The 24,840-nt window shown below is 43.1% G+C and overlaps 1 protein-coding gene across 12 annotated transcripts in view; it reads left to right on the forward strand.

The window, feature by feature from the left end:
- The window catches only part of SORBS3 (sorbin and SH3 domain containing 3), an 81,922-nt gene that overhangs the window by 12,913 nt on the left and 44,169 nt on the right, over window positions 1-24,840 (forward strand). For 6 of the 12 annotated variants that reach the window (XM_083480464.1, XM_083480454.1, XM_083480452.1 and 3 more), the window contains exon 2: window positions 24,611-24,830. The exons of the other annotated variants lie outside the window; for them this stretch is intronic. The gene's annotated coding sequence lies outside the window, so the exon portion shown is untranslated. The remainder of the gene's footprint in view (window positions 1-24,610; window positions 24,831-24,840) is intronic. 12 annotated transcript variants of the gene reach the window in all.

A 24,840-nucleotide genomic window follows, 5' to 3' on the forward strand; every position in this document is an offset into this window, starting at 1 on the left:
AGGACCTTGTAGCAGGCAGGAGAGGAACAGCACCAGGCTTGGCCTTGCAGGTTTTGCCCCCCTGTTTGTTAGTCCTCCCCAGCCCCCCACTAGATTTCTCAAAAGAGGCACTCCAAGGTTCAGTCTTCAGATTGTTGAATTGCTGGCAGAATCCATATGGGGAGCAACATGCAGATGCTGCAGCCACCCACCTGGTTTCATACAATTGCTCAGCCAGTTTAAATTGGTAATGCAGATGTTGCACTCACCTGTGCTGGAAAGTGGGTTCAAGTGCTGCCTGGAGAGGGCTGAAGAGAGGCTGGGGCTGCAGTCCTATACCCACTTACTTAGGAGTAAGTTCTACTGAACTCAGTGAAACTTACTTTTGAGTAGATATAAGATTGTGGTGTAGGCCCTACTAGGACACTCTTCATTTCCTTCATGTTGTTAATCAACATCATCATCTTCATTCATTCATTCGTTTGTTTGTTTGCTGCCCATCTGACTGGGTTCCCCCAGCCAAAAAAATAGTGAAAACACCAATGCAACGTGACACACCAAAAGCTTCGCTCCACAGGGCTGCTTTTAGATGTCTTCTAGAAGTTGTATAGTTCTTTATCTCTTTAACATCTGGTGGGAGGGTGTTCCACAGGGCAGGCGCCACTACTGAGAAGGCCCTCTGCCTGGCTCCCTGTAACTTTGCTTCTCGCAGGGAGAGAACCACCAGAAGGCCCTTGGAGCTGGACCTCAGTGTCCAGGCTGAATGATGGGGGTGGAGATGTTTCTTCAGGTCTGCAGGGCTGAGGTCCTTTAGGACTTTTAAAGGTCAGCACCAACACTTTGAATAGCCTTCCTCCAAGGCGACCTCCAGCTGCCGCGCTCACTGTCTGTCAGTGCAACAGTAACAGCAGCATGCCAGATCATATTCCAAGCAGGTGGGTTCTCCCTTTCCTTTTCCTGCTCAGGCACGCTGCCCTTCCCACCTTCCATCTCCGCTTCCTGCAAAGTAGTTTCTCTGCGGGGTGTGGAAATGTTTGCATGTTGTGCGGGGGGGCACTTAAGATCCCTTTATACCTTACCTTAAGCAGAATGCAATATGCTTAAGTTGATGTTTGAGCAAGCACATACTTTTTGTTTCGAGCTACTGTTACCCCTGATTCTCTGATTCTGCCTTTGCAGGAAAATGAGCATTGGTTTTATTGTGGTCAGTGCAGAGCCCAGAATCAGTTGTGTGCAAAAACCAGCCCTTGCCAGGTGGCGTAAAGAAAAATATGCTATTTGGTGTATGCCAGAAAGCTCCAGCCACACCCATATAATACCACCTCTTCCTATCCGCAGCCTTCCTTTCTTCAAAGCTGAAATGGGGAAACTGCAGCCTAAGTTAAGGGGACCTCATCCACTCTTGGTGTGCCCCAGCCCACCATCTGATCTAGCTTCACCCAAACCCCTTGTTAAAGGAGCAAATATGAAGCGATATCACAAAGAAAGGCACCTCTGAGTATGTGCAGAGTACCATTCTCTCACTGCTGAGCGACTGGAGTCTGTTCACATGCTTAAAATTAAGCAGTAGAACTTCCTTCTGGTGCAGATTTCTCCCATCATTGCTCTGCGCCATCCTAAGCTTAGCCAATTCCTTAAGTTGCAGCTGTGCATATTTTTACAATGCAAATTCCATGCCATTACCATTTATTTAATAATCTTGATAATTTATTCTCCCAGTTATGGGGCCTTTAGAAATCCTTTTCAAGAGTCCCTGGTTTCTGGGTGTTCTGGTTGCTTTCCTAGCTTTTTTAATCAGAAATAGTTTTCATCCCCAATGTAGCCTTTCAGGTTTTATTTGCTCATGAGATGAGTTCTAGTTCAGAAGTCATCAGCTAGGTGTGACCTAGGAGTGCCGGGCTTGGGAGGGTCCAGAGTGGAAGCAGCGCTCCGTTCCCTAGTGCAGAGGATTGCCAGCCCTGGACCTGGGAGCTGCCTCTGCTCCTTTGAGGACGGTTCAGAGAGGCCTCTTCCATTACTTGACGGCTGAAGATTTTATGAAGGAGTTTTGAGAGGAGAGAGATGAAGTTATATGTGTGGAGTTTGATATGCTTTGACTGAGTCATATGTTCAGTGGTTTCTAAGGGAGTATAAATCAACTCCAACAGTTGCTGACATTTTACAGGAAAAAAATGGGGATACAATTGTAACATCTCTGTTACCATACTAAAGAACATGGCCTGAGACCCTCCCCCCTTTTTCTGCTGTGCCTTCTTGGAGGGTATCTGTTCTGTATGCTGTATTCTGGGGTAGCCAACTCAGTGCTCTCCAGATCTTGCTGATCTACAACCGGTGGTGAAGCTACCTGCTCTGGCACCAGGAGCGGCGTAATCCAGGAGCGTGGCCAGTGTGCGTCCCAGGGGGCGTGGCGCGCGTTGGGGGATGCACGGCAAGCGGTGCATGTCCCGGGGGTGCAAGTAGAGCATTGAGCACCCTGGGGGGGGCACAATGTCACTCCCGGGTGGCACCCAAGGCACACCGCCCCCCTGCCCCCACCTTCGTCCGCCGGTGACTACAACTCCTATTATCCTTGACCAATTTCCATTTTGGCTGTAGGTTTTGGGAGTTGCCGTCCAGCAGCATTTGTTGTTTGTTTTTTTTAAATGATATTTATTGAAATTTTACAGACAGTAAAAGGTTACAGAATTTAAACATAAAAAGTAAGAACAAAGAATAACCATAATAAAAAAAGAAAAAAGAGATACAAAAATACAAAAACAAAACATATAAAAAGTAAAAAGTAAAAAGCAGTTAAAAAAGAAAAATCAGTATTTTCATGTCTTATATTTCATTTACTTGTTTCCTGACCTCCTCACACCTCCCTTTTTTGTATTCCAGTTCACATGATTAATTCAGCAAATCCTTACCCTCTATCATTTATCCTTACTCAATATCTTAACCTATTATAAATATGTATTTTCAACCATTATCAATCCATATTTACATATTCTTGTTAATCTTTTTACCAATACCGCTTATTTTCAATCCAACATCCCTTTAACATTCATTAATTTTACAGTATTTCTGCAAATAGTCTTTAAATTTTTTCCAGTCTTCTTCCACCACCTCTTCTCCCTGATCTCGGATTCTGCCAGTCATTTCTGCCAATTCCGTGTAGTCCATCACCTTCATCTGCCATTCTTCCAGAGTGGGTAAATCTTGTGTCTTCCAATACTTTGCAATCAATATTCTTGCTGCTGTTGTTGCATACATAAAAAAGTCCTATCCTTCTTTGGCACCAATTGGCCGACTATGCCCAAGAGAAAGGCCTCTGGTTTCTTCAGGAAGGTATATTTAAATACCTTTTTCATTTCATTATAGATCATCTCCCAGAAAGCCTTAATCTTTGGGCACGTCCACCAAAGGTGAAAGAATGTACCTTCAGTTTCTCTACATTTCCAACATTTGTTATCGGGCAAATGATAGATTTTTGCCAGCTTGACTGGTGTCATGTACCACCTATATATCATTTTCATAATATTCTCTCTTAAGGCATTACATGCCGTGAATTTTATACCTGTGGTCCACAACTGTTCCCAGTCAGCAAACATAATGTTATGCCCAACATCTTGTGCCCATTTAATCATAGCAGATTTAACCGTTTCATCCTGAGTATTCCATTTTAACAGCAGGTTATACATTCTTGAAAGTATCTGAGTTTTGGGATCTAACAATTCTGTTTCCAACTTTGATTTTTCTACCTGGAAGCCGATTTTTTTATCCAAATTGTATACCTCTCTTATTTGGTAATAATGAAGCCAATCTCGCACTCTGTCTTTTAGTTTCTCAAAGCTCTGCAATTTCAATTTGTCTCCTTCTTGTTCCAAAATCTCCCAATATTTTGGCCATTTGGCCTCCATATTGGGCCTTTTCTGAGCCTTTGCCTCCATTGGTGACAACCACCTTGGGGTTTTATTTTGAAGTAAGTCCTTATACCTTGTCCAGACATTGTCCAAACAGTGTTTTCCTGACAATATGGTTTTTAAATGCTTTATGTGCTTTAACCTTGCCGTACCACAAGTATGCATGCCACCCAAAAACATTATTAAAACCTTCTAAATCCAAAATGTCTGTGTTCTCAAGAAGCAGCCAATCTTTCAACCAGCAGAAAGCTGCTGATTCATAATAGAGTTTAACGTCTGGCAGGGCAAATCCCCCTCTTTCTTTTACATCAGTTAGTATTTTAAATTTTATTCTGGGCTTCTTGCCCTGCCAGACGAATCTAGAAATATCTCTCTGCCACTTCTTGAAACAATCCATCTTGTCTAAAATTTGTAATGATTGGAACAGAAACAACATTCTTGGCACTACATTCATCTTTATAACAGCAATTCGACCCAACAAGGAAAGCTTCAGATTTGACCATATTTCTAAGTCCTTTTTAACCTCCGTCCAAGATTTTTCATAATTGTCTTTAAATAAGTTCCCATTTTTAGCTGTCATATTAATCCCCAAGTATTTCACCTTCTTAACCACTGTTAAACCGGTCTCATTCTAAAACCTCTCTTTCTCAATCGTTGTTAAATTTTTCTCAAGGACTTTAGTTTTTAACTTATTCAACTTAAATCCTGCCACATAACCAAACTCTTGGATCAGTTCTAATACTCTTTTAGTACTAGATTCTGGCTCCTGTAATGTCAATACTAAGTCATCTGCAAAGGCTTTCAGTTTATATTGTTTAGCTCCGACCATTATACCTTTAATCAAATGGTCCCTTCTAATCATATTTAACAGAACCTCCAGGACCGAAATAAAAAGTAATGGGGAAATTGGGCAGCCTTGTCGTGTCCCTTTCTCTATCTTGAATTCCTGTCACCACATTATTAACTATTAATTTAGCCTTTTGTTCTGAATAAATTGCACTTATACCATTTTCAAACTCTTGACCGACCCCCATCCCCTGAAGATTTTTCTTCATAAAACTCCAAGAAATATTATCAAAGGCTTTCTCGGCGTCCACAAAGATTAAAACTGCTTTAGTGTTAATGTCCTCTTGCAACTTCTCCAAAATATTGATTATATTCCTCGTGTTGTCAGACAAGTGTCTACCTGGGAGAAAGCCAGCTTGGTCCTTGTGTATCTCTTCCCCTAGTACTTTTTTTAGCCTTTTAGCCAAAATGTCAGCAAATATTTTGTAATCCACATTTAACAGGGATATGGGTTGGTAGTTCTTAAGTTGTGTCTTTTCAGACTCAGTTTTCAGTATAAGTGTAATATATGCTTCTTTTCACGACTCTGGCGCTTTTTCCCCCTCTAAAATTTCATTGCAAACCTCCTTTAGTGGTTGAATTATCCAGTCCTTCAAAGTTCTATAGTATTTTGAGGTTAAGCCATCCGGCCCTGGAGATTTTCCCAACTGCATATTCTGAATGGCACCTTCTACATCCTGTTCCATAATTTTATGGTTCAACATTATCTTATTTTCTTGAGAGATTTTTTGCAATCCATTTGTTTTCAAAAACTGGTCTATATCAAACTCTTTCTGGGGTCCTTGTGTATATAATTGTTTAAAATACCTCTGGAAGCATTTTCTAATTTCCACTGGATTCTGAATGTTTTTCCCTTCCACTTCCAAGTTGGTGTTAAGTTTTTGCCTTTTCTTCATCTGCCAAGCTAACAGTTTCCCACATTTATTTGCCGATTCAAAAGTCCTTTGTCTCATTTGTTTAATTTTCCATTCAATTTCCTGATTTATCATCTTCATATATTGATGTAAATTTATTTCTCTCAAAATCTCTTGTGAATTGGGTTTCACTCTCAGTTTCTTCTCTCCCTCTTTTATTTTTTCCAGAATTTTTTCTTTTTTCTCATTTTGGGCTCTCTTCTTTAATGAATTCTGTTGAATCAGAAACCCCCTCATAACTGCTTTACTTGCGTCCTAGATTACTCTTTTTTCTACATTAGTTTTCAAATTTATCTCAAAATAGTCTCTCAGAGTTTTTTGGGCCTTCTTAATCACCTCTTGATCTCTAAACAAGGTGTCATTCATCCTCCATCCGAAGGAACCAGTTGGTGTTAATTTCATCTCCATTTTCACGGCATTATGGTCGGAGCACGTCTTAGGGCAGATCTCAACCTTCCCAATCTTGGGTGCCAGTCCTCTAGTTATCCAGATTTGGTCAATTCTTGTCCATGTCTTTTGGGCTTCAGAAAATAAGGTTCCCTCTCTACCCAAGGGATTCCTAATTCTCCAAATGTCAGTCAAATCCATATTGTCAGTCAGTTCAAAAAAAGTTTTTGGTAGTCTATCATCTTTAGTAACTACCTGTCTCTGCGACTTGTCCATGTTTGTGGATACCACTCCATTCATGTCTCCCATCAAAACAATGTTATAGTCCATATAGTCCAACAAAGTCTCATGCAACTTTTTATAAAATTCAGATTTCCCCTCATTCGGTGCATATACTCCAATTATCAAAAAATTTTCTCCTTGTGTTTGAATTTCAATTGCAATAAATCTTCCTTGGTCATCTTTAAAAACAAATTTCGGTGATAGGCTCTCTTTTGCATAAATTTTAACTTTGTCTGATGAAATGAATTCTTGACCCAGTCTCTTGTTAATCAATATTTTCCTATCACATGTGTTTCCTGCAAACAAATTATGTCCAATTGTTCCTTTTTCAATAAATGAAAAACTTTCTTCCTTTTCTCCGGGGAATTAAGTCCATGAATATTCCAGCTTAATAGTTGCAGAGACATGATGTATTTAAATTATTTTCCTCCAACTGCTCCCAATAGGTCCTCTTGTTCTGACGGTGGTATCACTTTCTGTAATTTGTCCAATCCCAAAGGTGGTAATGCTTTGTCTAATAATCCTGGTCGTAAGGCTCCTGGCTCTCCTTCCACTCCTTTTTGCAGGTCTTCTTCGTGATCTCTCAGAAATTTTTCTTTCTCCTCCACTGATCTTATTTTGAACTTTTTACCTTTAAAGGTAAAAGATAGGCCTTGAGGGAATTCCCACCTAAAGATGATTCTATTTCCTTTCAGCAAGGTCACCAGATCTCCGTAGTTGGACCTGAGGTCCAAAAGATGTTTCGGAATATCCTTAAATATCTCCACTCTTGAGTCTTGTATTGTCAAAGTATTCTGGTAATGCAGGCTCAATATTTTGTCTCTCTCCTCTTTTGATCGAAGGGTGATCAAACAGTCTCTCACCCTGTTCTTTCTCCCTTCTCTTCCAAGTCTGAAAGCCTTTAATATCTTAAAGTCTTGCTTATTGTCCAATTTCCAAAAGCCTGCAAATTCCTGTGTCAAAAAGTCACTTAAATTATCTTTCTCAAGTTCAGGTACCGCCCTGACCCTCAAGTTGGTCTGCTTCTCCTTCAATTCAATCATAGACAAAAGTGCCTGGTGGGCCCCAAGCTGTGACTGATGGTCCCCAAGCTGTTTACTTATCGGAGTTATCCTTTCTTCTACTGCCACTGCTTTTTCTTTTGCTTCCTGAGCTGTCTTTTGATTTGATGCTGATTCTTGCAGCAGTTTTTCAATTGATTCTGTATTTCAATTCTCCTTCTGGCTCAAATTGTTAATACTTGTAGTATTTTGGTCAATTTTATTTGTTGCTTCTGTAACTTGTTTACTTAATTTATCCAAAGTTTCATAAATCTTACTTAGAACTGAAGTAAATCCCTCTTCTGATATCACCCTTTCGTCCCAGCTTGTGCTGGGTCTTCCCCTTGTGGTGCAGGAGGACCAGATGCAGATGCTCTACGTTGCTGCAATATTGCACTGGTCTGTTGGTGTCTAACCTTGCCAGATCTTGTTGTCTTTTCATCCATAACACTTTATCTACAAGTCAAGGTCACTCCCACAGTCAGACTTGTTTTGCAGTGGAGCTTTCACAGGCTAGTTGTAAATGGAAAATTCCCCAACCAGTTGTAACAGTTTCAATAAGCCTCTAGGGGGACAGAGTAACAGTCAATAATAATGCAACAAAATGTCTTGCCAAAAGCCCCCTTCAGCAGAATAAGTAACAGCTTCAACAGTTTCACATCCGAAATATCTCACTTGCTGAGTTGACTATCAGCAAGATACATTGTCCATAAAGAGTGCGACTCTCGATACAACAGTTCTATTTAATCTTGGCAGTCCGTTCTCAGGATTTGAGTGGTGGTCTTATATCTCTTAACCCTTCTCTTCTTTCTCCTTTCAATTTTTGTATAAGCAGAAAATACTTTCCCTTCTTCCCTCCCTCTCCTTCAATTCAGGGAGGGAATTCCTTTAATTTGATGTTTGGATTTTGAGTCTTTTAAACATACCTCACCCGGTATTAGCTTAAACAGTCTTTGCTTTGCTCTTTATACAAAACGGAAGGTGGACTTCCTGTTTACACCTTTCCGTTTCAGTGCCAAATTTTGCCTTATTTTCTCTTTAGTTTCCAGTCTTAATTCTTTACCTACTCACGGATTGTTGTTTAGTAGCCGAATTGTCACAGGAAAAAAGGTCAGCGCTCTCCGGCAACAGCTGCACGGCTTCACTCCACGGAAGTAGCGTTCGACTCTCAGCACTGTGCCATCCCCCGTTCCGCTCTGGAGCCCCTCGCGGGATTCCCTTGCAAGTTGGGGGGGCGCTTTAGGTGCCCGTCGAGTCCCACAGTCACAGGCTTCGTCCGCCTGTGGTTTTCGATAGGGTCCCCGCTTCGCTGTAGCGGCAAGACCCGATTTCCGTGGAGCTTCTCCCTCTAAACTAGAAGGAATCCGCCATTGCCGATGGCGCCGCCTCCGGAAGTCGCCGTCCAGCAGCATTTGGAGAGCACTGCATTGGCTACTCCTGCTGCATTCATTTACTCTGGGATAGCTTGCCCTCTGCTTATCTAAAAGTTAACCTCCCACCAGATAGCTGCCTGAAGCCCCTGGGGTGGAGGCTTTGAGCAGCTAACCCTAAGCTAGAAGAGCGAGACGGAGCGCTGCGCAGCACTCCATCTCCCTGTTCTGGCTTTGAGCTTAGCCGCGCAGCCTGCATTCGCTCTATAGGACGCACGCACATTCCCCCTTAATTTTTGGAGGGAAAAAAGTGCGTCCTATAGAGGGAAAAATACAGTGGGAAGGTAAATGGCGTTTCCGTGCGCTGCTCTGGTTTGCCAGAAGCGGCTTAGTCATGCTGGCCACATGACCCAGAAGCTGTATGCCGGCTCCCTCGGCCAATAAAGCGAGATGAGCGCCGCAGCCCCAGAGTCGTTTGCGATGACCTAATGGTCAGGGGTCCCTTTACCTCCCTGTAAAACATGACACAAGTGCAACTGATTGTCTGGGACTTTCTCAACATCTCTCTCTCAGCTACTCAGTTTTTTTTGTTTATAGCAGCAATTTTCAAAGTTTTTAGCTTTGTGAAATGGCCCTCCCATCAACTTGTCTGTCATGGAAATCAAATCTTGCATGTTGTGGACAGCAGCACTGCCAGGTCCTGGTTTCGGAGCAAACGTCTGAGGGCCCCCCTGAGGAGAGTAAGCAGGATGTTTGCAATGTGTTCAGTGTGGCTCCAGATGACCTCAGCATTCATCCTAATTTGCTTACACAAGGCCCATGTGAACGTTAGACTGCATCCGGTCTTTATTGAGCAATAGTTTTGATTTTTTGTGTGATGAGGTTATGCAACAATGAGCATTCATCCTGATTTGTTTGCAGGATGTTTGTATGTCTTCTGTTAATCACTCATTCATCCCACACTTTTCAATCTGTTTCCCCATTGCTTTCATAACCATAAAAATACTGTTTGTGCTTTAAAGTGGATTTGTTGCAGCAGGGCGACAGAGCGGCTTGCTTTAAACATAAAATTCCCGTATGTGCTTGACTCATACTTCCGAAGTGGTGGCAATGTGGAGGCCGCCTTATGCAGAGTCACTGGGCTTCTGGCCTACGGCCATCACACTCACTCCATGTTTATGTAAATCAAATAGGGTTTGTTTTTGTTCTTAAATATTATTAAGTGGTCTTTACATTTTGTCAAATAAAATAAATAAACTGAGAGGATGCCATAGCCTAGAATACATGCAATGCTCCCCTTGTGATAGGAATTTTGAGGTCTTAAAGGTAAAGGTACCCCTGCCCGTACGGGCCAGTCGTGTCAGACTCTAGGGTTGCGTGCTCATCTCGCTCTAGAGGCTGTGAGCCGGCGCCGTCCGAAGACACTTCCGGGTCACGTGGCCAGCGTGACGAAGCTGCAGCTGGCGAGCCAGCACCAGCGCAGCACACGGAATCACCGTTTACCTTCCCGCCATAAAGCGGTACCTATTTCTCTACTTGCACTTAGGAGTGCTTTCGAACTGCTAGGTGGGCAGGAGCTGGGACCGAACGACGGGAGCTCACCCTACCGCGGGGATTCGAACTGCCGACCATACGATCGGCAAGTCTTACCCACAGCGCCACCCGCATCCTGTTTTTTGATGTCTTAGATATATGGAAATTTTCATAAATGTACCAACCAAGCACATACATAGATCAGCACAGGAAGACTGACCTGGAACCATTTTGATTCCCAAACTGTCCCAAACTGACCAAACGTTTTCCCTGCAAGGTCAAAGGAAAATGAAAAAGCCTCCCCATTGTCTTTTCCTTCACAAATCCTGTCTTAAGGGTATGTCTGTGTTTGAATAGGCTGTGAGCCTGTGACCTGGCCCAGGAACTAAGTATTTAGCACTACAAAAGAATGGCCAGGCTCCCCAGGCAATCCAATCAAGTAACCTGCCAGACAGGAGATAAACAACATTCAAATTTCTGTTTTAGACCGCCTTTTCTGTGATGTAGGTATGATGTATCTGAGGGGTGGTCTTAGGTTACACCCCTTCTGTGATGTATGTATGATGTTTCTGGGGGTGGTCTTGATCTAGAGGATGGCAATTTCAAAAGTCTTTATAAGGCCTTGCATGCCATTTTTCTGGGTCCCTCCTCTCTCCTGCGTGTGAGGGGAGCACCCCGTTGCAACAGATCAATAAAGATCAAGCTTATTAGCTGCTTTGCTTCTCAATATTCTCTGGTTGGCCTCTGTTATTTTCTCCTACCAATAGGGAACCTATGTAAGGACTCTATATGGGCTCTTGGACACCCCATAAGGGAAAAGGGCAATTTTTGTTTACAATACCCTGTGGTTGCACGCTGCTGTTTTTCATTATCAACCGTAATGGTTCTATGGTTCTACGTTCTATGATTCTGTTAATTACAGGGGTGGGGAGCCTGACCTGTAGCCCTTCAGATATTACTGGACCTCAGCCTCCCACTACCACTGACCATTAACCGTGCTGTCTAGGGCTGGCGAGAGCTGGAATCTAACATCATCTGGGGGGCCACAGGTTAGCCCCCCCCCCAACCCCTGCTTTGGAATGTAGCTGTTACACAGTGACCAAACTATGACTCTCAGGCAGCTGAAAACAGAAAGCAGAAGGTGAAGGAGTACAACAACCTGGGGAATTTGATGCTTTGCTCCTATGCACCACTTTCTAGTCCTGAATAAACGCACAATGCATTGGTCTGCGGCCATAGGGTTTAACAGCATGGACGTGGTAGCTTAATTTAATGCAGTTTGGAAAGTGCTTTAAGAATAGATCCCATGAGAACAGAAAAGTGTGTGGCAGGGAGGTTGCACAGTGATGCAAACAAATTATTCATTTGTTGTATGTGCAGCAGTGGCTGTCTCCAGTCAGAAAGTGTTTCCTGATTGTACTGTTGCAGATTTTGTGGCAGATTATTTAGCCTTCTGAGATCAATGGCATTTTAGCATCATTAGCTAATGTGTGCCCTGATTATAGAATCATAGAATCATAGAGTTGGAAGAGACCACAAGGGCCATCGAGTCCAACCCCCTGCCAAGCAGGAAACACCATCAGAGCACTCCTGACATATGGTTGTCAAGCCTCTGCTTAAAGACCTCCAAAGTAGGAGACTCCACCACACTCCTTGGCAGCAAATTCCACTGTCGAACAGCTCTTACTGTCAGGAAGTTCTTCCTAATGTTTAGGTGGAATCTTCTTTCTTGTAGTTTGGATCCATTGCTCCGTGTCCGCTTCTCTGGAGCAGCAGAAAACAACCTTTCTCCCTCCTCTATGTGACATCCTTTTATATATTTGAACATGGCTATCATATCACCCCTTAACCTCCTCTTCTCCAGGCTAAACATGCCCAGCTCCCTTAGCCGTTCCTCATAAGGCATCGTTTCCAGGCCTTTGACCATTTTGGTTGCCCTCCTCTGGACACGTTCCAGTTTGTCAGTGAACTGTGGTGCCCAGAACTGGACACAGTACTCCAGGTGAGGTCTGACCAGAGCAGAATACAGTGGCACTATTACTTCCCTTGATCTAGATGCTATACTCCTATTGATGCAGCCCAGAATTGCATTGGCTTTTTTAGCTGCCGCGTCACACTGTTGGCTCATGTCAAGTTTGTGGTCAACCAAGACTCCTAGATCCTTTTCACATGTACTGCTCTCAAGCCAGGTGTCACCCATCTTGTATTTGTGCCTCTCATTTTTTTTGCCCAAGTGCAATACTTTACATTTCTCCCTGTTAAAATTCATCTTGTTTGTTTTTGCCCAGTTCTCTAATCTGTCAAGGTTGTTTTGAAGTGTGATCCTGTCCTCTGGGGTGTTAGCCACCCCTCCCAGTTTGGTGTCATCTGCAAATTTGATCAGGATGCCCTTGAGTCCATCATCCAAGTCGTTGATAAAGATGTTGAATAAGACCGGGCCCAAGACAGAACCCAGTGGCACCCCACTAGTCACTCTTCTCCAGGATGAAGAGGAACCATTGATGAGCACCCTTTGGGTTTGGTCAGTCAGCCAGTTACAAATCCACTGAGAGGTAGCATAGTCAAGACCGCATTTTACCAGCTTCTTTACAAGAATATCATGGGGCACCTTGTCGAATGCCTTGCTGAAATCAAGGTAGGCTACATCCACTGCGTTCCCTTCATCTACCAGGCTTGTAATTCTGTCAGGTTAGTCTGACATGACTTATTTTTCAGAAATCCATGCTGACTATTGGTGATCACAGCATTCCTTTCTAGGTGCTCACAGACTGTTTGCTTAATGATCTGCTCCAGAATCTTCCCTGGTATTGATGTCAGACTGACTGGGCGATAATTATTTGGGTCCTCTCTTTTCCCCTTTTTGAAAATAGGGACAACATTTTCCCTCCTCCAGTCTGCCGGGACTTCGCCTGTTCTCCAGGAATTCTCAAAGATGACTGCCAGTGGTTCTGAGATCACATCTGCCAGTTCTTTTAATACTCTTGGATGCAGTTCATCTGGCCCTGGAGACTTGAATACATCTAAACTAGCCAAGTATTCTTGTACTATCTCCTTAGTTATTCTGGGCTGTTTCCTTTGCTGAATCATTTGCTCCAAATTCTTCAGGTCGGGCATTGTTTTCTTTATCGAAGAAGACTGAGGCAAAGAAGGCATTGAGGAGTTCAGCCCTTTCTGTGTCCCCTGTTTGCATTTCACCATCTTCTCCTCTGAGTGACCCCACTGTTTCTTTGTTCTTCCTTTTGCTACGAACATACCCATAAAAGCCTTTTTTGTTGCTTTTAACCTCTCTAGCAAGCCTGAGTTCATTCTGTGCTTTAGCTTTTCTGACTTTGTGTCTACACGTGCTGGCTATTTGTTTGAATTCCTCTTTGGTGGTTTCCCCCCTTTTCCATTTTTTGTACACATCCTTTTTTAATCTTAACTCAGTTAAAAGTTCTTTAGATAGCCACCCTGGCTTCTTTAAGCACCTTCCATGTTTCCGTCTCATTGCTATTGCCTGACGTTGTGCTTTTACTATCTCCCTCTTAACAAACTCCCAGCCATCATGAACTCCCTTTCCTTTTAGTATTACTGTCCATGGGATCTCACCCAGCACTTCCCTAAGTTTTATGAAGTCGGCTTTCTTAAAGTCAAGAAATTGAGTCCTAGTATGCTTGGCTGCTCCTTTCCGCTGTATAGTAAACTTCAGAAGAGCATGATCACTCGCGCTTAATGATCCTTCCACTTCTACCCCACTAACCAGGTCATCAACATTGGTTAGGACCAGATCTAAAATGGCTGTTCCTCTTGTTGCTTCTCCCACTTTCTGGACAATGAAGTTGTCTGCAAGGCCAGTGAGGAATCTGTTTCACCTTATGCTCTTGGCTGAGTTTGACATCCAAGAAATATCCGGGTAATTGAAGTCCCCCATTACTACTATCTCCCTTCCTTTTGCATGCTTGGCCATCTGTTCCAGGAAGGCATCATCTATGTCCTCCGTTTGGCTTGGGGATCTATAGTAAACTCCCACAATGAGGTCTCTGTTATTCTTCGCTCCCTTAATTTTGACCCAAATGCTCTCACTTTGGCTTTGAGGTTCTAAATCTTGGATCTCTTCACAGGTATACACATCCCTGACATATAACGCCACTCTTCCTCCTTTCTTGTCTGGTCTGTTTCTCTGAAATAGATTGTATCCCTCCATTATTACATTCCAATCGTGGGACTTATCCCACCAGGTTTCAGTGATGCCTATTATGTCATATTTAGTTTGCTGTACCAAGAGCTCAAGCTCATCTTGTTTATTTCCCATGCTTTGCGCATTAGTGTACAGACATTGAAGTCCATTAATCATTCCCCCGTGTCTCTTATTTAAGGATTTTTTCTCCCACCACTAGGTCTGCGTGCTGTTTGCTCCATTTGGTCTATGACATTTGGATGATCATCTTCATCAATTGATAGATTCCTACCTTCAGGAGCACTGTCCCCCCCCCCCACATTAGTCAGTTTAAAGCCCTCCTGATGAGGTTTCTGAGATTTTTGGCAAAAACATTTCTCCCAACCGTTGTGAGGTGCAGCCCATCGCTTGCCAGAAGTCCATCTTCAAGAAACTGCAGTCCGTGATCTAAGAATCCAAACCGTTCCTGTTTACACCATTTGCGAAGCCAGCTGTTCACTTCCACTATTTTCCCCTCTCTCCCTGGGCCACGTCGTTCAACTGGGAGGACAGATGAGATGACAATTTGTGCATTTAATTGCTTCAATTTCCTGCCCAGAGCCTTGTAGTCTCTTTTGATCTTCTGGAGGCTATTGCTTGCAGTGTCATTGGTTCCCACATGAACCAAGAGGAAAGGGTATTTGTCAGTGGGTTTTATGATTCCTTGCAGTCATTCAGTTACATCTTACATCTTGGATCTTAGCCCCGGGGAGACAGCACACCTCCCGAGACATCTTGTCAGGCCCACAGATCACTGCTTCTGTTCCCCTCAGTAGGGAATCCCCTATCACCACTACACGCCTCCTCTTAGGTTTGGTCGGGGTTCTTCCGTGAGCTGTCCATTCCAAGGTCGCCTGCACATTCCCTGAGGACTGACTTTGCTGCTCGTCTTCATATACCTGATCGACTATAATGAGGGAGAGATCCTCAAATGGAGTCTGTTCTTCGTCTTCCCTACTTCTTTGAGTCACGTTTCTCCATATATCTGGCACCTGTGATGGTGAACTAGCCTCCTTCTCAGGGGTTTCCCCTGTCTCCTCCTTGGTGGAGACGGTGTTCTCTGTTGCTTCCAAGAAGAGCTCCAGCTCTCTAATTCTTTGGAGCGTAGCTACACGTTCCTCCAGTTGCTGGACTTTGTCTTCTAAGAGGGCAATCAACATACAATTGCTGCAGGTAAAGCTGCCTGCAATCTTTGGCAAGATGGCAAACATTGCGCAGGAACCGCAGGCGGCTGCAGCTATTCCCTCACCCTCCATCTTGAAAACGTGTCATTGGGGATGGCTACAGTGGTCCTCCATCTCAAAAAGTGTGAAGACAGGACAAATAACCTCCCCAAAAAACCTAGGTCTCCCCCAACAAACGTTTGAGACTAGCTCCCCTAAATCTAAAAGATGGATCAAACTGTGCGCGCTGCTAGGTGCGCGCCGCTGCCCTGCAAGCTCTGATAAGCTCCTCCCACAGCTAATCACCTGACTCAACAGAAACCCTGCCCCCTCTGACCTTTGCACAGGGAGAGCAGCTAATCAGCCACAAACACACACACAAGAAAACAGGGAGAGCAGTTCCTGCTCCTCTTTGTCTAGAAAAATAGCATGGCAGTTATGCCACTTTATAAAGTTCCACATATACTGGTGGCACTTCATTAAATAACAGTGGATGGAGCATAACTCTTATTCTGTAAAAATCTGATAGTGTGGGAAGGCTTGAAGATGAGGATGTTACTGACGGGGAGATCTTATAGTTGCAAGATTTATTTCTGTGGAGGGGCTCTCCTACCAGCTTCCTTTGAGAAGGATGTGCTCTCACGGAGTGACTCATCCTTTTCTTCTTTGTTGACCTACAGTGTTCAAGGATCCTGAAGCCAGAGTGTCTGCCTGCTCCTCTCTAATCCTGAAAGTCGGTTCTATTGGGGGCATGTAAGCAGGCAGTTTGGAAACTTGGGAGACATTTGGCTGCAAAGCTGATTATGCTGACTGGCTGTGTTCCTTGGCCAATCATTCAACCTGCTGGTTAATGAGTTGCAAGCCACGGGTGAATGTTGAGAAGGGAGTGGGGAGCAGCGGTGCTCCTATTGGCTGATGTCCTGGCCCATGGGGACAACATTGCCCTTTCAGGATTGGAGGGGGGTTATTCAGTTCACAAAAATGCTTTGTGGGTGTTTAATGAAAGAGGTAGCATAATGGAACTTAGTTTTAGAGTTGCGTCCAGCTGTGCTTTGATTACTAAGGACCTTTTCCACCCTCCTTTGAGACCTTTGGAAGCAAACATCTTGCAGGCTGATTCCCATGCCAGAGCATGTAGCACCATCCAACCTTGTTTAAAGAACTGGTGTGCAAAAGGGTGTGTGTGTGTGTGTGTGTGTGTGTATGTGTAATTTTATTTTTGCATTTTAAGTTTTACAAACAAACAAACAAACAAACAAACAGAATGCAAACTCCTTTGAATCCCCCCCCTTTGTGGATCCTTATGTTATTATTTTCCCTCTGCATCTTCCCACAGACAGAGCAATAGACCCTCAAACCCGGGGGTCACAGAATAATCCCAAACCCCAGAGCTTGGGGCAGGTCTCCCCCTCTGTGTCCACAGAGTCTTTTGCCTCATTGGTGGCTTTCGTTTATGGGTTAATGATGGGCCATCATTTGCCTTCATTCTTCCAATGACACCCATCCAGTTAGGTCTTCTAGCCCCTCTCATAAGCTTATTTCCATGTTTGGTGCAGCTTAATCAAGCCTTGCTTAATTCTAATGTTTAATAAAACCAGGAATTTTGGGGGGAGGATCTGGCACCCAGGAGTTTAAGGAATCCTTGGCCCTCTCCAGGCTTATAACACTATTTTTTAAAGCACAGGATGACCAGAGCCCTCCCTGGCTGACCATAATCAGGGCTGTGTTTATGCCTCAGTTCTGCTTGAGCTCAGAAAAAGCTCTGAATCTTGAAAATCTTGCTTTTATTTAAAGGGAAGATAAGGTTTCTAGTCATTGTGCGCAGTGCTTAGTGATTGCTGGTTTGTTATTAGTTGTCAGAAGGGGAGGAGTCAGTTTGTGGAATTGCTCCTTGCCACTCCTCACAGTATAGTTTTGTGCTTGGTATTGGACTAGGGCTAGGAAGACCCGGGTTCAAATCCTCACTCAACCACAAAATTTCTTCAGTGATACTGGGCTACATGGTTGTTGTGAAGATAATATTGGAGGGGGAGGAAGGCTTGAGCTGCTGGGAGGATAGAAGCACAGTATACAAACAATAAGCAAAATACTACAAGTTGCAGGATATGTTCTGCTGGTGGCCCTCTTCTTTTTTTAAAAAAAAAATATTATACAGGCCATTGGTATATTTATCAAATGATATCATGCCCCCTTTGTAATTTATTTTACTATATTATAAAATTTTAATATAAAATGATGTCAAGTCACCTCTGCAATATGTTTTCTGAGCTAAACAAACAAAAGCTTTCCTTTCCTTTATAATTTTAATTATAACAGTAGTTCAGTACATCTGGAGGGTCCTGGGTCGGAGAAGGCTCTCCTGCACCAACTGGTAGTAACTCTTAGAGTCTCCTGGCAGGCGTATCCCCAGCCCTATCTGGAGATTTCGGAGATGGAAACAGAGACCTTCTGCAGGCATAGCATGTGCTCTGCAACCAGCCTCTCTCTGAGCCACAGCCCTTCCTCAGCCACTAAGCTGATGGTGCGGACTTCAAGCCCAGCTTTTGGCAGGAGTCAGCAGTGCCAGTGAATTTCCGTGGGCAGCTGATTGGCATTCAGGTGACTGGTGGTGACAGCAAGCCCCTTATCAAGGAACTGTCAGGAACATGCATCAAGGTGCCCAACTATCTGCCATCACAGATGATGTCAGGGGCAGGTGTGGTTTTGGGGAAACAGCCTCACTGGCCCAGTTGGCCCATGGGCTGAAGGCTCCCCACCCCACCCCACTGAAGATCCTACAGAGCTAAGGAAGAGAGAGATAGAATTTTGGGCTGGCATTACCAGAAGAATTTAGAAATACAACAGTCAAGAGTGGAAATTTTTAAAGACGTCCCAAAATATCTTTTGGATCTCAGGCTTAACTTTAGAGATATTGTTGCTCTGCTGAGAAGAAACAAAATTATCTTTAGGTGGGAGTTTCCTCAAGGCCTATCTTTCAGCTTCAAAGGAAGGAAAATAAAAATAAGATCAGAAGAAGATAAAGTAAAGTTTTTGTATAAATACGAAGAAGATCTGCAGTTAGGGACAAGAAGAGCCAAGAGCACCGGACAGACGATCACCAGTTAGAGGACCAGAGCAAAGAGCTAGGAGATCACCAAATAAGGAAATATTGGACATATCAACCTTATCCTTTGGATTGGATCTCCCAGTGAACGTGCCACCACCACCACCATCAGAAGAGCAAGCATTAGGTGCAGTTGGAGGAACATCAGCATAACTACATGATGGGGTTGCAGGTTTTGAGTTGGAATGTTAATGGACTGAACTCCCCAGAAAAAAGCCGGAGAGTCTTTCATTTATTGAAAAAAGAACATTTGGACTTGATTTGTTTACAGGAAACACATGTGATAAGGCTACATAGGAAGATATTGAGTAATAAAAGACTGGGCCAAGAATTTATCTCATCAGACAAAGTCAAAAAAAGGGGAGTGGTCCTTTATGCAAAGGAGAGCCTATCACTGAATTTTATATTTAAAGATGACCAAGGGAGATTTATTGCAATTGAAATTCAATCACAAGGAGAAAAATTCCTAATTGTAGGTATCTATGCACCAAATGAAGGAATATTGGAGTTTTTTAAAGAAACTACACGAGATTCTGATGGACTATATGGACTATAGTATGATCTTGATGGGAGATATGAATGGAGTGGTGTCTACAAATATGGACAAGGCACAGAGACAGGTAGTCACCAAAGATGGCAGACTACCAAAAACCTTTTTTGACATGACGGACAATATGGACTTAGCGGACATTTGGAGAGTGAAGAATCCTCTGGGTAGAGAGGGAACTTTTTTCTCTGAGGCTAAAATGACATGGACAAGAATTGACCAAATCTGGGTAACTAGGGGAATGGCTCCGAAGATTAGCAATGTGGAGATTTGCCCTAAAACTTGCTCTGACCATAATGCTGTGAAGATGGAAATGAAATTGATGCCAATGGGTTCTTTTAGATGGAGGATGAACGATACTCTGTTCAGGAACGAAGAGGTGACCAAGAAGGCCCAAAAAACTCTAAGAGATTACTTTGGGATAAATATGAATACTACAGTGGAAAAAAGAGTAATTTGGGACGCAAGCAAAGCGGTCATGAGAGGATTTCTAATACAACAGAATGTAATCAAGAAGAGAACTCAGAATGAAAAAAAGGATAAAATTCTGGAGAAAATAAAGGAAGAAGAAACTGAGAGCAAAACCAAAGTCACAGGAGATCCTGAAAGAGATAAAGTTATACCAAGTACAATATATGAAGCTGATGAATCAGGAAATAGAATGGAAGATTAAACAGATGAGACAAAAGACATTTGAATCGGCAAATAAGTGTGGAAAATTGTTGGCCTGGCAAATGAAAAAAAGACAAAAACTTAATACTATTACGAATTTGGATGTGGAAGGAAAGAATATACAGAACCCATTGGAGATCAGGAAGTGTTTTCAGAGGTACTTCAAACAACTTTATACACAGGAGAAGCAGAAAGAAATGGACATTGATTGTTTTTTGAAAATAAATGGGCTACACAAAATCTCTCAGGAAAAACAGCTAATGTTGAACTACAAAATATCGGACCAGGAGGTGGAAGGGGCTATTCAGAATATGCAACTAGGTAAATCTCCAGGACCAGACGGTTTGACTTCAAGATATTACAGATCTTTGAAAGAATGGTTAATACAACCTTTGAAGTAAGTCTGCAATGAAATATTGGAAGGGAGAAAGGCACCAGAGTCGTGGAAGGAAGCCTATATTACACTTATACCAAAAACAGAGACTGAAAAGACACAGCTTAAGAACTACCGCCCTATATCGTTGCTTAATGTGGATTACAAATTTTTTGCAGATATCTTGGCTAAAAGATTTAAAAAGGTGTTAGCAGAAGAAATTCATAAAGACCAAGTGGGCTTTCTCCCGGGCAGACATTTGTCTGATCATACGAGGAATATAATTAATATTCTAGAAAAACTACAAGTGAATATCAATACTAAGGCAGTTTTGATATTTGTGGATGCAGAGAAAGCCTTTGACAACATTTCTTGGAGTTTTATGAAGAAGAATCTACAGGGGATGGGGGTAGGCCAAGGTTTTGAAAATGGTATAGGTGCAATTTATTCTGAACAAAAGGCTAAATTAATCGTGAACAATGTAGTGACAGAAGAGTTTAAGATTGAGAAAGGGACACGACAAGGCTGCCCAATTTCTCCACTGGTTTTTATATCGGTCCTTGAGGTTTTGTTAAATATGATTAGAAAGGATCAAGAGGTTAAAGGTATACAAGTGGGAGCTAAACAGTACAAACTGAAAGCATTTGCCGATGACTTAGTATTGACTCTACAGGAGCCAGAATCTAGTACTAAAAGGGTACTGGAATTGATTCAAGAATTTGGACAGGTAGCAGGTTTTAAGTTGAACAAGATGAAAACTAAGGTTTTTTAGAAAAACTTAACTGTGAATGAGAGAGAGAAATTTCAGGAGGAGACAGGACTAACGTTGGTTAAGAAAGTGAAATACTTAGATAATTATGAAAAATGTTGGACTGAAGTGAAAAAGGATCTAGAAATATGGACAAATTTGAAGTTATCATTGTTAGGCCGAATTGCTGTGATAAAAATGAACGTGCTGCCAAGGATGTTGTTTCTGTTTCAAACATTGCAAATCTTAGATAAGATGGATTGTTTCAAGAAGTGGCAGAAAGATATTTCCAGATTTGTTTGGCGGGGCAAGAAGCCTCAAATAAAATTTAAGATATTAACCAATGCTAAAGAAAGAGGTGGATTTGCCCTGCCAGACCTTAAACTTTATTATGAATCAGCTGCTTTTTGCTGGCTGAGAGAATGGCTGCTTCTTGAAAACACAGACGTGTTGGATTTAGAAGGTTTTAATAGTGCATTTGGCTAGCATGCATATTTGTGGTATGATAAAATGGGTACAAGATGTTGGGCATAACATAATGATGGCTGACTGGGAACAGTTATGGACCACAGGTATGAAATTCACGGCATGTAATGCCTTAAGAGAAAACTTAATGAAAATGATTTATAGGTGGTACATGACACCAGTCAAGCTTGCAAAAATATACCATTTGCCCGACAATAAATGTTGGAAATGTAATGAGACTGAAGGTACATTTTTCCACCTTTGGTAGACATGCCCAAGGATTAAGACATTCTGGGAGATGATTTGTAACGAAATGAAAAAGATATTTAAATATACTTTTTTGAAGAAACCAGAGGCCTTTCTCCTGGGCATGGTCGGCCAATTGGTGTTAAAGAAAGATAGAACTTTTTTTATGTATGCAACAACAGCAGCAAGAATACTTATCGCGAAGTATTGGAAGACACAAGATTTACCCACACAGGAAGAATGGCAGATGAAGTTGATGGACTACATGGAATTGGCGGAAATGACTGGCAGAATCCGAGACCAGGGAGAAGAATCGGTGGAAGAAGATTGGGAAAAGTTTAAAGACTACTTACAGAAATACTGTAAAATTAATGAATGTTAGAAAAATGTTGGAATGAAGTTATATGGCTTTAATAGAAATGTTAAAAGGAATTAGGTATAGATAGATTAATAGGGTATTAAAGGGAAAAATAAAGTTAGAATGTGTTAAGATAATTATAGGATAGAAAATAGAGGAAGATGGAGAGGAATTGCTGAAACAATTAATAGAAGTGGAAGACAAAAAGGGAGGTGTGAGGAGGTCGTGGAAACGTGAATGAAAGATAAGATATTGAAATTGGATTGTGTTTTGAATGGTTTTTGTTTTGTTAATTGTGTTAGTGTTGTGTAGTGTTTTTTGTACGGTATTGTATTGTTGTATTGTTTTTCTTTGGTTTTTTGTAGTGTTGTGTTTAAATTGTTGAAAATTAATAAATATTATTTTAAAAAAAGATCCTACAGAGCTGGCTCCTGCCATTGGCTCACCCAGCCCAGTGCTGACTGCAGTGACTGGCAGTGCCTCTCCGGGGCTCTGTGAGGGGACCTTTAAGCCCTGGGTGAACGTGATGGCGGCTGAGCATGCATTCTGCCACAGAGCTGTGGGTATGGATGCCCCGTCAACTTCCTTATCTCTTCCTGCCCAGGCTGCAGCCTCCTGGAGCTTGTTCTCTCCCACCCATAAACTTTTGCTCCTCCCTCCCACCAAACCCCCTTTTATGCACCCCCACAGGAATGCAGCCATGCAGCCGAGCAAACTGTAGAGCGTTGTCTGGGGCTGAATTATTAATGCAAAGCCATTTGCATTGCCACAGCCACCATGAAAGGACAGAGCCAACATGCACACACTCAGACCCTGTACTGGCAGAGAAAAGGGGCCAGGCAGCAACCTCTCTGTGGGCATCACACCAGCTGTGGAAATGAGACTTTGTTTCCCAAGCGCCCAGCAGATAAGCGTGTGGCTCAGTCTGTCCTGCTCCAGTTACTCCCTGGAACAGCTTCAGGAGTTACGAGCTCCCTTGCCAGACCTTTTCCATGCAAATGGCCATTCCTTCTGGCGCATCTCTTCCTTCTCCAGCACAGAGCCTGCCCTTGCTGTGAGACTGCCTTTGGACAGAGGCCTGATCTGCACCTCCTCAGCCGGCCTGCTGCCCTCAGGTGCCGGGAGCTGTCCTGTCCAGAGTGTCAAAGAAAGATTCGGTGGCCAGTCTGGTCAGTTTCTGACGGTGGGATAGAGGGAGGCAGCATCTTGGCTTTATAAAAAGCACCCTCTAAGTGTGCTCCTGATTCTCCCACTGCACCTCAGCCTCGAAGCACCTTTGAGTTCAAACCAGTTCTTTCTCTGCAGTCAGGGCTTGAATTAAAAAATACTGTTGACCAGGAAGATATCCTGGATGATAGTCTCAAAAGCCGAGGGGAGGTCAAGGAGAACCAGCCATGTCAGACTTCCCTCTCCTGATTGACGCTGTTTTGGTGCTAAAACTGGGCCTGGAACGGGATTGAAACGAGTCAAGAAAATCAGCTTCCTCCAAGCATTATTGAAATTGTGGGTCTACCACCCTTTCAAGCATCTTGTCGCAGAAGGGGATATTTAAAAACAAAACAAAAAACAAAACAGCATTTCTAGTTTGCTCTTCGCTGAATATTTTCAATCCCAGAGCAGAGAACAAAATAAATAAAAATAATCATAGAGCTGGAAGGGACCCCAGGGGTCCTCTGGCCCACACACTGCAATGCAGGGATAACAACAATGTGCAAAAATGGCAATATCATATAAACAGATCCGATAACAACAAATTAACATGAATAGTAATTATTATGATAATCAGCTGGAATGGGAACCCTGCAGGGGCAGGAGGTTCCTGACTGAGCTGCTCTTTCAGCAGACTGGGTGGAAGGAGCCGGCTTCTTCTTTGTGCCAGAGGCAGGTGGGAATGGTTGAAAGAGAGGGATCCTGATGGAGGCAGTACTGTCTACTTTGTGTTGCTGCTTCCATCCCTGGCATCACCACTTAAAAGGTCAGGTGCTGGGGAAGACCGTTCTGTCTGAAAATCCCAGAGTGTCACAGCCAGTCCTAGGCAATTCTGGTCTAGGTAGTCTGGTCTAGATAGTAAGGCAGCTTCCTATATAGATGGAGAAAGTTGGCATCCACTTCTCTGTGACTAGCATCCTATTGGGTCAGAGCTGCAGCTGTTTCAGACTGGTTCCCCAAAGAATCCTAGGAAATGCAGCCGGCCACTCACAGAGTTACAGTTCTGAGCCCCCTTAACCCCATCCAGGATGCTTTGGGGGAAGCCATAGCAGTTAAATGTATGGTGTGGATGTGAGCAATATCAACACAGTGTAACTTCAGAAGGTGGGGCAGATTTGTTGCAGCAGGGTTTAGCAGCCTGGTCTTGTACATCCAAGAACAATTTGCAAAGAAGAAATATATTTTAGGAATTTTGTTGTGTTTAAATATTATTATTTTAATCATTTTCAATTCATTTTCACATTTTCCTATTATTGTTATTATTGGGACTTTTTTCAGCCGTAACGCACCAGAACAGAGTTCCGGCACCTCTCAGGTGGGCCCGGAAGTGAGGGGAGAGACCTGACTAGCTTCAGCAAAGCCCCAGTGCACCTCTGGCTCATGAGGAGGCTCTTCCTGGAGCCTGTGTTCCTCAGCTACCAGCACAGCTTTCAATATCGGCCACTGGTAGCAGAGGGACACAGGAGCAGCGGCTGTTTCACCTGCGAGATACCTCCAGGTGAAACCCC

This window comes from Podarcis liolepis (assembly GCF_965112155.1).
Source record: "Podarcis liolepis genome assembly, chromosome: 16".
In the NCBI taxonomy this organism is placed as follows: domain Eukaryota; kingdom Metazoa; phylum Chordata; class Lepidosauria; order Squamata; family Lacertidae; genus Podarcis; species Podarcis liolepis.